Genomic DNA, 13,820 nt, shown 5'->3' with positions numbered 1-13,820 from the left:
GCAGGTACAACCACTGTGGAAATCAGTCTGGAAGTTCCTCAGAAAATTGGACAAAGTACTACCTGAGGACACAGATATACCACTCCTGGGCATATGACCAAAAGATGCTCTAACATATAATGAAGACACATGCTCCACTATGTTCATAGCAGCCTTATTTATAATAGCCAGAAGCTGGAAAGAACCCAGATGCCCTTCAACAGAGGAATGGATACAGAAAACGTGGTATATTTACACAATGGAGTACTACTCAGCTATTAAAAAAATGACTTCATGAAATTCATAGGCAAATGGATGGAAACTTTATCCTGAGTGAAGTAACACAGTCACAAAGGAACACACCTGGTATGCACTCACTGATAAGTGGATATTAGGAAAAAAGCTCAGAATACCCAAGATACAATTCACAGATCATATGAACCTCAAGAAGAAGGAAGACCAAAACCTGGATGCTTCAGTCCTTCTTAGAAGGGAGAACAAAATACTCACAGGAGGTAGATGGTGGGAGGCACTTGGAAGGAAGAGAGAAGGGGGAGGGGAAAAGCAGGGGACAAGATCAGGTGTAGGAGAAGGGGGAGATGTACAGAGGGTCAGGAAATTGAACAGAGACATGTAGCAATGGGGGAGGTAGCCATCATAAAGCCCCAGATGCCAGGAAAGCAAGAGCCTCCCAGGCCCCATCTGGAATGACATTATCTGAAATACCCAATAAAGTAGAGAGAAAATCTGTTGAGACCATATCCAGAGGTTAGGCATGAACCCCGGTTGAGGAATAGGGCCATAGACCCATCTCAAAAATTTTAACCCAAAATTGATCCTATTTACAAGAAATGCAGAAACAGAGTATGGAGCAGAAACTGAAGGAAAGACCATCCAGAGACTGCACCACCTAGGGATCTATTCCATATACAGACACCGAACCCAGACACTATTGCTTATGTCAAGAAGTGCTTGCTGACAGAAGCCTGATGTAGTTGTCTCCTGAGAGGCTCTGCCAGAGCCAGACCAATACAGATGAGATGTTTGCAGTCAACCATCAGACTTAGCATGGGGACCCCAATAGAGGAGTTAGAGGAAGGACTGAAGTGTCTGAAGGGGTTTGCAACCCCATAGGAAGAACAACACTGTCAAACAACCAGATCACCCAGAGCTCTCAGGGACTAAACCACCAACCAAAGAATATACGTGGAAGGACTCATGGCTCCAGCTGCATATGTAACAGAGGATGGGACTTATCTTACATCAGTGGAAGTTGAGGCCCTTGGTCCTCTGAAGGCTCAATGCTCCCGTGTAAAGAAATGCTAGGACACTGAAGCAGAAGTTGGGGGGGAGCATCCTCATAGAAGCAGGAGTAATGGGGGCATGGGATAGGAGGTTTGTGGAGGAGAAATCTGGAAGGGGTATAACATTTAAAATCTAAATAAATAAAATAACCAATAACATCTTTAAAGTATATAAACTTAAATATATGAATTGTGAAAACATATTATAAATATAATTACACAAATCTTACCAGTAGTCTATGGATTAAATATTTTTAATTTTACCTTATTTTAATATATTAGGTTATAAACTCAGTAATCAAATTATTCTATATCTATTCCCACAGAAACAAAAAACAATCAAAAGGATTATTTGGCTATAATATATGAAGTATATATTAAATATCTAAGAAACCATATTATATATCAACTTTTTTCAGTTGCTCTTGTTAAAATTTATGAAAATATGGATAAACACACACACACACACACACACACACACACACACACACACACACACATCCCCACACTGGTAGATTTTTTTACCCTACCCCTTCGGATAATTCTCCCAAGACATGCCCTCACAAACCAACCTACCCAGAAGTATTTCTCCTAATAATTTCAGACTTTATCAAGGTATCAATCAAGATTAACAATAAGAGAAACCCACAGGAGATTAGTAGCATTACACTTCACAGTTTTTAAGAAGGTGGTTATTAAGTCTCTATTGGAATTGATTGTTCTCTGTCAGCCTTGGTAGCAAGTAATCTGTAAACAGAATTCCATATTTGCTTGTAAATCAAAGTAACCCTAAGTAACTGTGAGTATTGTGTCTTCCAATGACTGTCCAACATCTGCTTCAGGAGAGTCAGTTTTCTATTACTGCAACAAGAGTTCTTCCCTAGGGGGAGGGGAGAGGGCTCAGTGGTGAAGAGTCCTGGCTATTTATCCAGAGAACCCAATGTATTCTCAGCACACAAGTGATGGCTCACAGTTGTTTGTACTTCCAGTTCCTGGGAATCTGGTTCCCTCTTCTGGCTTCCTTGTGGAAGAAATTTTTGTCTAATTCCATTTGTGGTCAGGTAATGCGGAACGTAAGGTGATGGTAACTGCTAACAGGAAGAGTTTTTCTGTTCTGACATTATTTAACATCCAGAACACAGTGCTGTCAGGGGCGAGCAGAGCATAAAGCCTGTTTTCATATGTGTGAGATACAGCGAACACCAATGATTCATTCCTATGGCGTTTATAATCACCCATCTAAAATGGCGAGTGATTGCCGTAAGAGTTGAGCAAATATTTGTTCTCATTTTGTCTTCTGAATGAAGACACTGCTTGTCACTTCCCCTTACACTGTGTGAGTCCTCCATTGAGGATAGAAAGGCATGAGCTGAACAGCATCTCAAAAGCAGTGTTTGCATAAAGAACGGTGTCCTCATGAGGCTCCTGTTTCTATTGAAACTCAACAATGAACAGAAGGACAAAGAGCTGAAAACTTATGGACCTGTGTGTGTGTGTGTGTGTGTGTGTGTGTGTGTGTGTGTGTGTGTGTGTGTGTTGCTCTCATGTGCACCTGTACTCTGTGGGAATGTGTGTTCGTATATGTATATTTGATATCTGATATGGTTTGAACTTCTAATAGTCAGATGTTGTAAATGTGTTAGGATTACAAGCGGGGCTCTTTGGAGTTGATTGGCTCATGAGCCTTCCTTCCTAATAAATGTGGTTAACTGCTTTAAGGGCCTCACACTTTGACTATTTGTCCTCTGCATTCTGCAATGTGAAGACCCAGAGTCACTCGCTGACTTTCGCATCCCTTACTATACAACTCAGCTGATCTAGAATGTCCTCTCTTCCAGAACCGAGATAAGCACATTTCTACCCCTTGTGAATTACTCAGCCTCAGACAGTCATAAGCGGGATAAAAGAGAGAATGGTGGTGCCCAACACACCTGATAATCTTCACACTCAACCAGAAGGCACTTTCACTTTGTTCTATTAAAAACACAGAGACCTGGACCTACAGTGAAGATTCCTTAACATTATCGAATTTGCCAAACTTCACAAACCAAACTTAAATATGAGGGATTTTTCTACAGCAAATGCTGATATATATGAAAGCATAACTCAGAAAGGTGTTCGGTAATTGAGAAAAATACTTTGTTTATTACAGACCATAATAGCCTGAGGCAATTTACTCCTGAGTGCTAAGGAAAAGAGTGTTCTTTGAAGTCAGGGAAGTAGAAGCAGTTGGATGCTTTTCTAAAGAATTTATTCTGTGTTACAAGTAGAGGGAAGTAGATGCAGATAGATGTGTTTCCAAAGAATTTATTCTATCACTAAAGTTGTAAACAAAATGTGGAACTCAAGTCTTTGTTAAAAATATCTATGGGCATATGGACAGTAGAAAGGATACTGTGGTTTATTTTATAAAGTAAACAGGAATTGTTCTCTAACCTTAGTTTACAGAGCATATAAAAGTGCATAGTAGATTGAACTACATATATTCTAAAAAACACAGTTATCAAGTTTGTAGCACAACACAGCTCTTAGCCTAAGAATTCAGGCTGATTCATTTTGTAGATGGATGTGAGTCAAGACAATCCACCATTGACCGTCAAGTTCCCTGTACATGCTTGCTGTGAACTCCAAAAAACGGTAAGCCCTGGCCACTCTTTTCCTGCCCATTTCCCAGAGTTTTCTTTGAAGCAAAAGATGCAGCACGTCTTCCCAAGAGCAACCTGCGTCTATGTGGTGTAAAAGCTATGACTCTACCAAGTCAAGCTCTTTCTCTATTCATAAAGGATGCTGCAGTCCCTTGTTTCTGCCTTGGCCTCCTGAGCCCTGGGACCATATCTGTTCTCTTCCATACCTGGTGTCACATAATATTTTACCCATCAGACATTAAATTTCATGGAGCGAGATATTAAAGTTAAATATGATTGCATTATTTAGAATTTCTTATCTTCTGATGAAGTAGCTGGCGGAAGCCATTTGAGGAGAAGTTAATTTGCTCTCACTATGTAGGATAACAGTCCCATCACAGTGGATGAAGCAGCTCTGTGTATGGCAGTGGGAGAGATAACTTGTCACCACAGCTATACATGCTTCCTATCCCGAAGGTTCCAAAACACCTCCCAAAACAGTGTTGTCATCTAAGGATCAACTCTTCAAACGTAAGGCTTGGGGACATTTCACATCCAAAGCACAAAAATGGCCTAGGAAAATAATTGTATAAAATAAACTTATAATGGATATTTATTGAAAAAGGAGTTGGGAAAACTGTAGGAAAAATAATTTCTTTCTGATACATTTGGCTGATTTTTAGGAATGAAGACAGGGTGTGATGATGTAGTCTTGACTATCCTGAAACTCAGTTTGTTGACCGAGCTGGCCTCAAAGTCGCAGACCTGCCTGCCTCTTTCTTCTGACTGCTGGGATTCAAGGTGTGTGTCACCATGACTTTGGCTTATATACTTCAATAAGAGCTTTCTGAACAGTAGTCCATTATATGCAGTGCTGTGTGGGAAGATGTAGTAAGTAAAAAAGATTGAGTCCCACTGTTTTCTTTTGTTATTCTCCTTCCCGGGAGCCTTTTATCAAGATGGTTAGTTTAATTTGAGATTCGTAAGATACCATTTCTGTTCTTGAGTTTCTCTTAAGTTCTAATTTAAGTGAACATGAATTGTCTATAGAGGTGGGGTTTAAACCATAACTATGGGCGCAGTAATGAGAGGGCTGAGTGCAAGTCTAATGAATGGGTGTAAGCAATGACACAGAGATTTGCAGGTGCCGTGGCCTCAACTCTGACCCCCTAATATCCACACGCAGAAGCTCTAACACTGCACACTCCAGTGGGGTAATCAGACTCATTGGGACAGACCCTTCAGAATATGGTTATGGTTAGGCTGAATCATAGGCTGGGCCCGAATCCTGCAGCACTGCTGAGAGTACAGAGATGCTGTAATGTATGTAGGGAACAGCTACATGAGGTCTTACTTGAAGAAAACTACCACAAATTCCTTTCACCAGAATTCAAACTGAATGGAAGCTTAGCCTTGAGCATGTAGACACCACAACTGTAACAAAGCAAATACACAACAATGTAGATACACAAGTTCATTCCAGGAAGTCTGGGGTATGTTGCCATGACAGCAAATAGATGAGTCCTGCAAGCAGCTCAGGAACGTCACCTAAGGTTTTTTCATGAGGAAAGTGTTATTATTATGACAGATTCAAATAGACTTGGTTATTTAAAAAAGAAAAACAGGGATGGCTATACTTAAGGTAAAAGATACAACCAAAAATTCTGTCTTGGAGCAGAACGAGATTAGCTTAGCTCATGGTTTCAGAGGTATTCACCATCATGGCAGAAGACAGTGACTGGGCAGAGGTCTTCTGATGATGGCACTCAAACTGGGATAAGCACTTAAGCTTACCTGCTCCTTTTTTTCTCCCAGCTAATGAAAGCACACAACTCCCGCCGTCTAGGTGTGTCTTCCTTCCCCAGTCGTCTCTGCAGAACTGCCTTTACAAGCATAACTCTGACATGCTTAGCCAATCTCCTAGAAGATTTTAAACCGAGTCAAGTTGACAGTGAAGATGAACTGTCAGAATAACTAACTCACTGTGAATCCAGGGAGACTTTTCTGAGACTTAAAAGCTACTACTGGAAATCTTTTATATACCTTTAGCTAACTTATGCTCTTACATAGTACAGACAATGCTTAGAACAATCATTCAGATACTTGAAAAGTGATGTCCTTTCTTTTTACAGCTCTTAGAATATGTTATGTGCTTTCCCACTTTATAATGTACTCAGATAATGTACATGCCTGTTAATACTCAGAGAACATACATGATGTGCTCAGAATACGGTATAATCATGTGTGCAAATAATGCACATGGCTGTTAATACTCAGAGAACAGACACAATGTGTTCCAGAATACATTACAGTCATGTGTGCCACTCAGAGTAATTGCACCAGGCCGTTTTCCCTTGTCAGCTTCGGTCTTCTTTTCATTCTCCAAGGCTCACTGCTGGGATTTGTTTAACTCTCTCTTATTCTCAACTAACGAGAACTGTGCTCATCCACTCCTTGGCGCAAGGCATCTCTTCCTATTGATCTTTGCTGCATTTTAATTTGCACTGATAATTAGTTTTGTTTTTCAGCTATGACTTTTCCAGGGCACAGTCTCCTTCATGCATACCTGAATGCACAATATCCCTGGCAATTCCAAATGCGCTTATTTCCCCTTCTCTTCCTCTGCTTGCACTCTTTGGTTAATTTTACCTCACAAATTTCATTCCAGCAGATTTACAATTTTAAATTATTAATAATCCAGTATATTGAAAAATTTACATGTGTAAATTTTAAGGCCCTATAAAGCATTGTCTATTCATTTAAACATATAAAGGGTTTGCCTATATGCTAGATATTTTTATCTCCTTGAGATTTATTACATAATCCTGCTCAGTGTAAAATTTTAAATAAAATGTATTTATTTTAGTAAACCAATCTAGTGTTCCAAAATTGTTTTTCAATATTGATTCAATTCCTGAGACTAGTATCGTAATGGAAAGTTAAATTTGAATTAGAAGACTTGTCCATTTCTGAAGTACTTATTTAACATGTAAAGATAAAAAAATATAATGTCAAGTACCTAGACAGGCTCTGAAATATACATTTATTGGTGAAAATTCTCCAATAGCAAAGCGGCTACATAGAACTCAATTTCCACTTCTCTTTTTAAGCTCCATAGGAAAATGTTTAAATTTAATTGTTAATAGAAAGGGAATTTTTATTTCCGATCTTAAGAGAAATAGACCCGATAGAACGTGATGTGTTATGGTGAACTGCCTCGGGTGTCTGTGGAGACTGACGAGTTCTTTCACCTGACGGAGGAGCAGGAGGCCCCGTACACTCGGCAGTACAGCTCTAAGAAACAGAGCTTACTAGTAATAGAGCAGGATAACTAATACCAACCCAGGGAGATGGGATCAAATGTTATAAATTATTTTATCCTGAAAATACATTGTGAGTGTAAGGCTATTTTTCTTTACTCAGAAATGAAGCTGGGCCATCAAGTAATCTACACAACAAAGCTCAGATTGTTAAATCTACATTTACCTAAGCATTATCAATGAATACCAATACTACTGACACTGATCTAAATTTTGTAGCAATGTAGATTTATCAGTTTTGTTTCCTATTTTTCAAAAATAATATTTTAATAGTTGTTAAGTGTTTAGCTTGTGTCAGATACCTAGTCATTTCTTAATAAGCATTGAGAATGCACCAATTCTAAATTACTTAATTTTTTAATGTAAAACTTTAAATCTGTACTATCTTAAAATTGTGTAAAGTCATGTAAACAACAAGAAGGATGGTATATGCTTAAAATCCCGGCACTTAGGAAGCTGAGGAAGAAAACTGTGAGTTCACGGCCAGCTTGGGCCACACAGAGTGATGGTAAGGGCAGTCTGGTCTGCAGAGCAAGATCTTAGGACAAAAGCAAGCTAATGTAAGATGAAATAAAAAATTTCACCAAACTGATACTTCACTGCTTTCCCTCTCAATAATACATTTGATGGCCAGTTATGCAGTGTCACTTGTTCATAACAGAGTGGCTTCCAGACTAACTTTTTAATGAAATTTTGAATTAGGACACCTACCAAAGAGCAGCAATCCCAATATTCATCATTCCTTTACATTGTTTACTGGATTGGGTTTTCTTTCAGTTTATTCCAGACAGATTCTTATTATATTGCCTAGACTGGCTTTCTGTATATTGCGCAAGCTGTTCAAACACATGGAGCTTGTCCTGCTTAACACTCCTGAGTATGTGTGTATATATGTGTATGTATGTATATACATGTGTATATGTATATATTAATCAAGGAGAACATTAATATATATATTAATATAAAGAGTTAAACATTGTAAGTAAGTTTCATAAAGTGTTGGTTGCAAAACTACAATAGTAAATTCGGAGCCATGAATATACAATAATAAAAAAATAGGCATGGAGAAATATTCAAAACACAAATCACTGAAAGAAATTAATAGTTAGTTTAATGATATATGATAAGTTTTAATATTGTACATTTACAAGAGTACAGTATGTACATGCTAAGATTTATAAAAACATATACTATCAGTAATAGCATTCCATTAATGCTATAAAAATTCTATTTTTGCTGTAGTAATATATCACTAGTAAATATACAAACACTATAGACTGTTAACAAGATAAAGATAATACAAAGGTTTTTCTTGTAAAACTAAGTTGTCAGTTTTAAACATACTTACAAAAGGTAATAGTCAGAAAAATGAATTAAAAAGTCCAAGAATGCCTTAAGCAAATACAGTGAATTAATGAAAACATTGATTTTTTGATTATCAACAAGTATTCTAAGGCTATTAGTAGAACAATGTCTGAAACAATGACAGGCCTATGGGAGCACTAAAGACAGAAAGCAATCCCAGTATTCATCATTGTGTCTGCAGAACCCAGCATTGCAAGTTGTGAGAGGACCAGTGGGCAGAAGGAGGTTAGGACTGCAGAACTAACAAGGAGGCAGCAGGCAGGAACATGATCAGGATGAAAGGAAATTCTGTAAGTCAAATATAATTTGCACAGGCACAAAAGACCTGGAAAGCTCTGTGTGAAGAAAATGCGTATATTAATCAATAGATAAAAATGCTCATCCTGAAGGAAATCAATCCCACCAATATTGACTGACTGTGAAACAAATTAACGATTACCCACATAGCGAGCGAGCATCATTATCTGTTAGGGCTGTAACCCCATACAAATCCCAGCACTGCCACCTCGCCATGTCACTATTTAAAACAGTGCGACTGGACTAACCCAATCACAGAAAGACATACATGGTATGCACTCATTGATAAGTGGCTATTAGCCCAAATGCTTGAATTACCCTAGATCCCTAGAACAAACGAAACTCAAGACGGATGATCAAAATGTGAATGCTTCACTCCTTCTTTAAATGAGGAAAAAGAATACCCTTGGCAGGGAAGGGAGAGGCAAAGATTAAAACAGAGACTGAAGGAACACCCATTCAGAGCCTGTCCCACATTTGGCCCATACATATACAGCCACCCAATTGGACTAGATGGATGAAGCAAAGAAGTGCAGACCGACAGGAGCCGGATGTAGATCGCTCCTGAGAGACACAGCCAGAATACAGCAAATACAGAGGCGAATGCCAGCAGCAAACCACTGAACTGAGAATAGGTCCCCTATTGAAGGAATCAGAGAAAGAACTGGAAGAGCTTGAAGGGGCTCGAGACCCCAAAAGTACAACAATGCCAAGCAACCAGAGCTTCCAGGGACTAAGCCACTACCTAAAGACTATACATGGACTGACCCTGGACTCTGACCCCATAGGTAGCAATGAATATCCTAGTAAGAGCACCAGTGGAAGGGGAAGCCCTGGGTCCTGCTAAGACTGAACCCCCTGTGAACTAGTCTATGGGGGGAGGGCGGCAATGGTGGGAGGGTTGGGAGGGGAACACCCATAAGGAAGGGGAGGGGGGAGGGGGATGTTTGCCCGGAAACCGGGAAAGGGAATAACACTCGAAATGTATATAAGAAATACTCAAGTTAATAATAATAAAAAAAAAAGAAATGTAAATATAAATGTCCAAAAAAAAAAAAAACAGTGCGACTGAATGACCCATTCAACAAACACAAAACAATGATGCAGAGAAGCATGCTGATCTTCCTGAACTACACATTGAAGCTTAGATTCACTGAAAACACAAAAATCTAAGAACTCTACTTAACAGACTTATTACTTTATTACAGTTACTAACCACTCCCAAAATGTAGTCTATGTTGCTGTACAAAATGTCTGCTTCAGGGAGGGTAGGGTAGTATGAAGATAGATTAATAATGCTAAAGACTACTCAAAATAGACATATAGAAACCTAATGTAGAAGCATCCAGATAGATAGATATATAGATAGATAGATGGATAGATGATATATGGATAGATGGATAAGATGGATAGATGAATAGATGGATAGATGAATTAAGTGAGTTTTTCACATACATACATATTTGTGTATTTATATATATATACATGTGTACATATAAACACACACATACATAAGAATATATGTGTATATTCATATATATGAATTAAAGTGGAGATACCCTATTATAAGATGACAATGTCAGTAATAGATACTAGCATAGGAATGATATAAAGCAAGTTTGCATAGACCCATCTAAACAATACATGCTCTTTGTGTTGCTCTTTGTTGTCCTCCAGAACTTAAAAGTAAGATCATGAGGCTTATACTACATGCTTGAGTAAAAGAACATGGCAGAGACCAAGCTGGTAAGAACCTAGAAGCTTTATGCCTGCTGGTTAACTTTCATAGTGCTGGAAGATGTTGTGCTAGAAGAGAAGAAAGATCATTATCAATCATACTCAGCCAGGAATCCTTCAAGTAATAATAATTACTGGCCTAGCAAGACATACTGACTGATGCAATAGGGGCATACACATTATGAGAGTAACCAAGCGATTTCTGATTAGACTTTAGTCCTACTGCACAGAAAGAAAACTCTACTTGGTACCTTTATTGGACTAACAACCAAGACTTATATAGGTTGTGTGGCATAGAATAGAATATATTACTATCTTTTTGCTAAATATACACAGAATTAGACGTATTTCTAATGACTTAGTATACCTATAGATAAATGCATCTCGTAACCCTCACCATCAAATGCCACTCTCCAGCTGTTGTGTGACCGTCCACTTGTATATGATGATAAACACCATGATCCATAACTGGCTATAGGGCAGAAAATAAAAGACTGCATAAAAGTCATACCTACAGGGAACATAGAGACTACACCTTCACTCGCGAGGCTCAAGAATCATGCAGAAGAGGGGACAGAAAGACTGTAAAAGAAGGAAACACTATCTTGTGAACACAGTAGGGCTGCTGCACATTTGAACTTACAGAAGTTGGAATGGTGTCCAGAAAGCCTATGGCAAGCCCAAACACTACATGGAGAGGGAAGTTGGGCAACCAATCCCACCCCTAGCTGTGAAGCTATTGGCACACACTAGCTATGGTAAGGAAGACATGGTATTCTCTAATAGTGTAGCCCTGGTAAGTCATCCATATCCCAATGAGACACCACACATTTACATTTTGGAGTCACAAATTGGTCTTGAAAGGTATTTAAAATAAATAAAAAAGACACAAGATTGGTTGTTTAGGAGAAAGAGTGCATCTGTGAAGAGTTATGGGAAGGAGGGAATTGATCAAAATTCTCCAGGAACTAATAAAAATCTTTAAAATTAAGGAAAGTATTTTCAAAATATCTGCTTCAACAGGAAACATGAAGCAATCTTAACTGTTGTCTTGCAATCCTCTATTTCATAAAGAACTACCCTTATGATATAATAAGGAATAAATCAATCCAATTTTAAACAACATAAATTACTATAAAGTATATTTAAGTATGACTCTGTTGGTCTAATGGTTTATTCTTCAATTGTTTTCAGGAATATAAAATAATTCTATGAGCATGTTATTGTCTACATATACATTTAAACTACAATTGCATTCACACTCACTTTTATAATATTAACATCAAATCCATATTAGAAAGAAAGAAGATGCTTCAAGAACAGACAATAGCTTTCTCTATAAAATTAGTGGATTGACAACAAAAATATCAAGTAAGTATAAGAGATAAAAGAGATTTAAGAGAATATTCAGTGAAGAAACTGTTCAAGTCAAAATGGCTTGTCTCTTTTGTGATGAGTTCTGAAGCTCACATATGCATGCAGAAGAAAATAGGATCGCAAACAATGCAACCTGGGCAAGCATTGACAGACTGAATGGGGTGTGGAAGAGTATGTGGCACACTTTTGAGACCGACCATATATTTATAATAATTACAAAGAACAAGAAAAAATCTATGCGTTTATGATTGAATGAAAGAAAAATATCATTCAGATTACAGTCATAATTCATTGAAATATACAAAATATCTCAAAAGAGTAGCAACACATGAATAAATGTACACTTATACATAGATCCTCCCTAAAATACAAAATATTTCTCAATTTGTAAGGTTGACTTTCCATTGAGAATATAGATCTTACTAATTCTGACCTTCAAAATCAGAGGGAACAACTGCAGAGACACCATTTTTGGATGAGGATCTCCTCGCTGAGATACCAATAATATTGCTAACTGTCAAGTTCAGAAAAAGAAACAGTTTTATAGTAATTCAAGGAACATAAGTTCCTGACATTTCCCCGTCACTGTGAGGGCATATTCCTGAGCTTCTGCGACACATTTTACCAAGTGACCTGGGTCATGCTTGCAAACTAGAGCAATCCTGATGTTAAAATGAATTTCTTTGGCAAATAATTAAATATACTCAAGACATGTAGAGAATCCAAAATATACCCTTAAATCATTTATATCTCCTGAAAGATGAAAATTGCAAAAACATTTACATTTCTACAGGATCTTCAGCTTAGGTGAAATTTTTTTTTTAAATATGGAACGCTTCACGAAATTGCGTGTCATCCTTGCTCAGGGGCCATGCTAATCTTCTCTGTATTGTTCCAATCTTAGTATATGTGCTGCCGAAGCGAGCACCAGCTTAGGTGAATTTTTAAAAATGCTCTATTAACTTATACATAAAAAATAATCTTAAATTTCTAAGATGCCTTATTCTTAGTGAGGAGTGTTGGAGCAAGCTGAAGCAAATGCTCTCACAGACACACCGCAGTGTGGGAGACGACGCAGAGAATGTTCCCTGGTCCAGGGGAAATCTTGGTGTTGGCTTGTACGAGGTTGGGTGAGTTGCCAGAGTAAGATAAATGGCGCTGGGCTGTGCCATTAACCTGTGACATTTCTGACAGCGCAGGGCTGTGTGCAGTGGGAAAGTTGACTTTTTTTCTTTGCTATCTTTCAACTTATAATAGAAATAAGAAAAGATAGGTGAAATGCTCTCATGGAAGACAGTAACAACTCAGGATGCCCACCTTGAAGAATAGAGGTTTCCCTGCCATATGAAGAAGTGGATTCTCTATCAGGAAGCCTTGATGAGGAATGTTATATAAGTCAATCTATTTAAAAAATGAACATGAAAATACTTGTATATTCACACGGATAATTATGAACAACAAAACCTCTTCACTAGAAGTATGACATGTTCTTTACTCTATGAGTAAAATTAACTCACCTCACTTTTTGTGAGAACAAAATTATGCCACCTTGAAAATAACTATTAAGCTTTAACATACATTCGATAATGGCATGTTATTTGTGACATTTTTAAATTTATCAAATGTCACCAAAATTTTATCATAGATTTTGTATTGTTTTGCTTTTTACTGGCATGAAGAAAGCAGAATAGTCAGAAAAAAGCTATAATTTCAAAAAATAGAGTAGCGCATTTTCGGGAAAATTATAAAAAAACAATAGGATCACGAGTTCATGCTGAAGACATTCGCTGCTTATTTGGGAGAGAAATGCGATGGTT

The 13,820-nt window shown here is 37.8% G+C and overlaps 1 protein-coding gene and 1 non-coding gene across 4 annotated transcripts in view; both read right to left on the bottom strand.

Annotated features, from left to right (window-relative positions):
* Nucleotides 1-13,820, bottom strand: part of Stpg2 (sperm-tail PG-rich repeat containing 2) — a 524,919-nt gene that overhangs the window by 102,970 nt on the left and 408,129 nt on the right. The window lies entirely within an intron of this gene.
* LOC120101162 (U6 spliceosomal RNA) lies at nucleotides 12,825-12,931 on the bottom strand. Its single transcript, XR_005501559.1, has one exon. It is a non-coding gene; the product is annotated as a U6 spliceosomal RNA (small nuclear RNA).

The sequence above is a fragment of the Rattus norvegicus genome, chromosome 2 (assembly GCF_036323735.1).
Source record: "Rattus norvegicus strain BN/NHsdMcwi chromosome 2, GRCr8, whole genome shotgun sequence".
NCBI lineage: Eukaryota > Metazoa > Chordata > Mammalia > Rodentia > Muridae > Rattus > Rattus norvegicus.
This window is presented reverse-complemented; position numbering and strand designations above follow the sequence as displayed.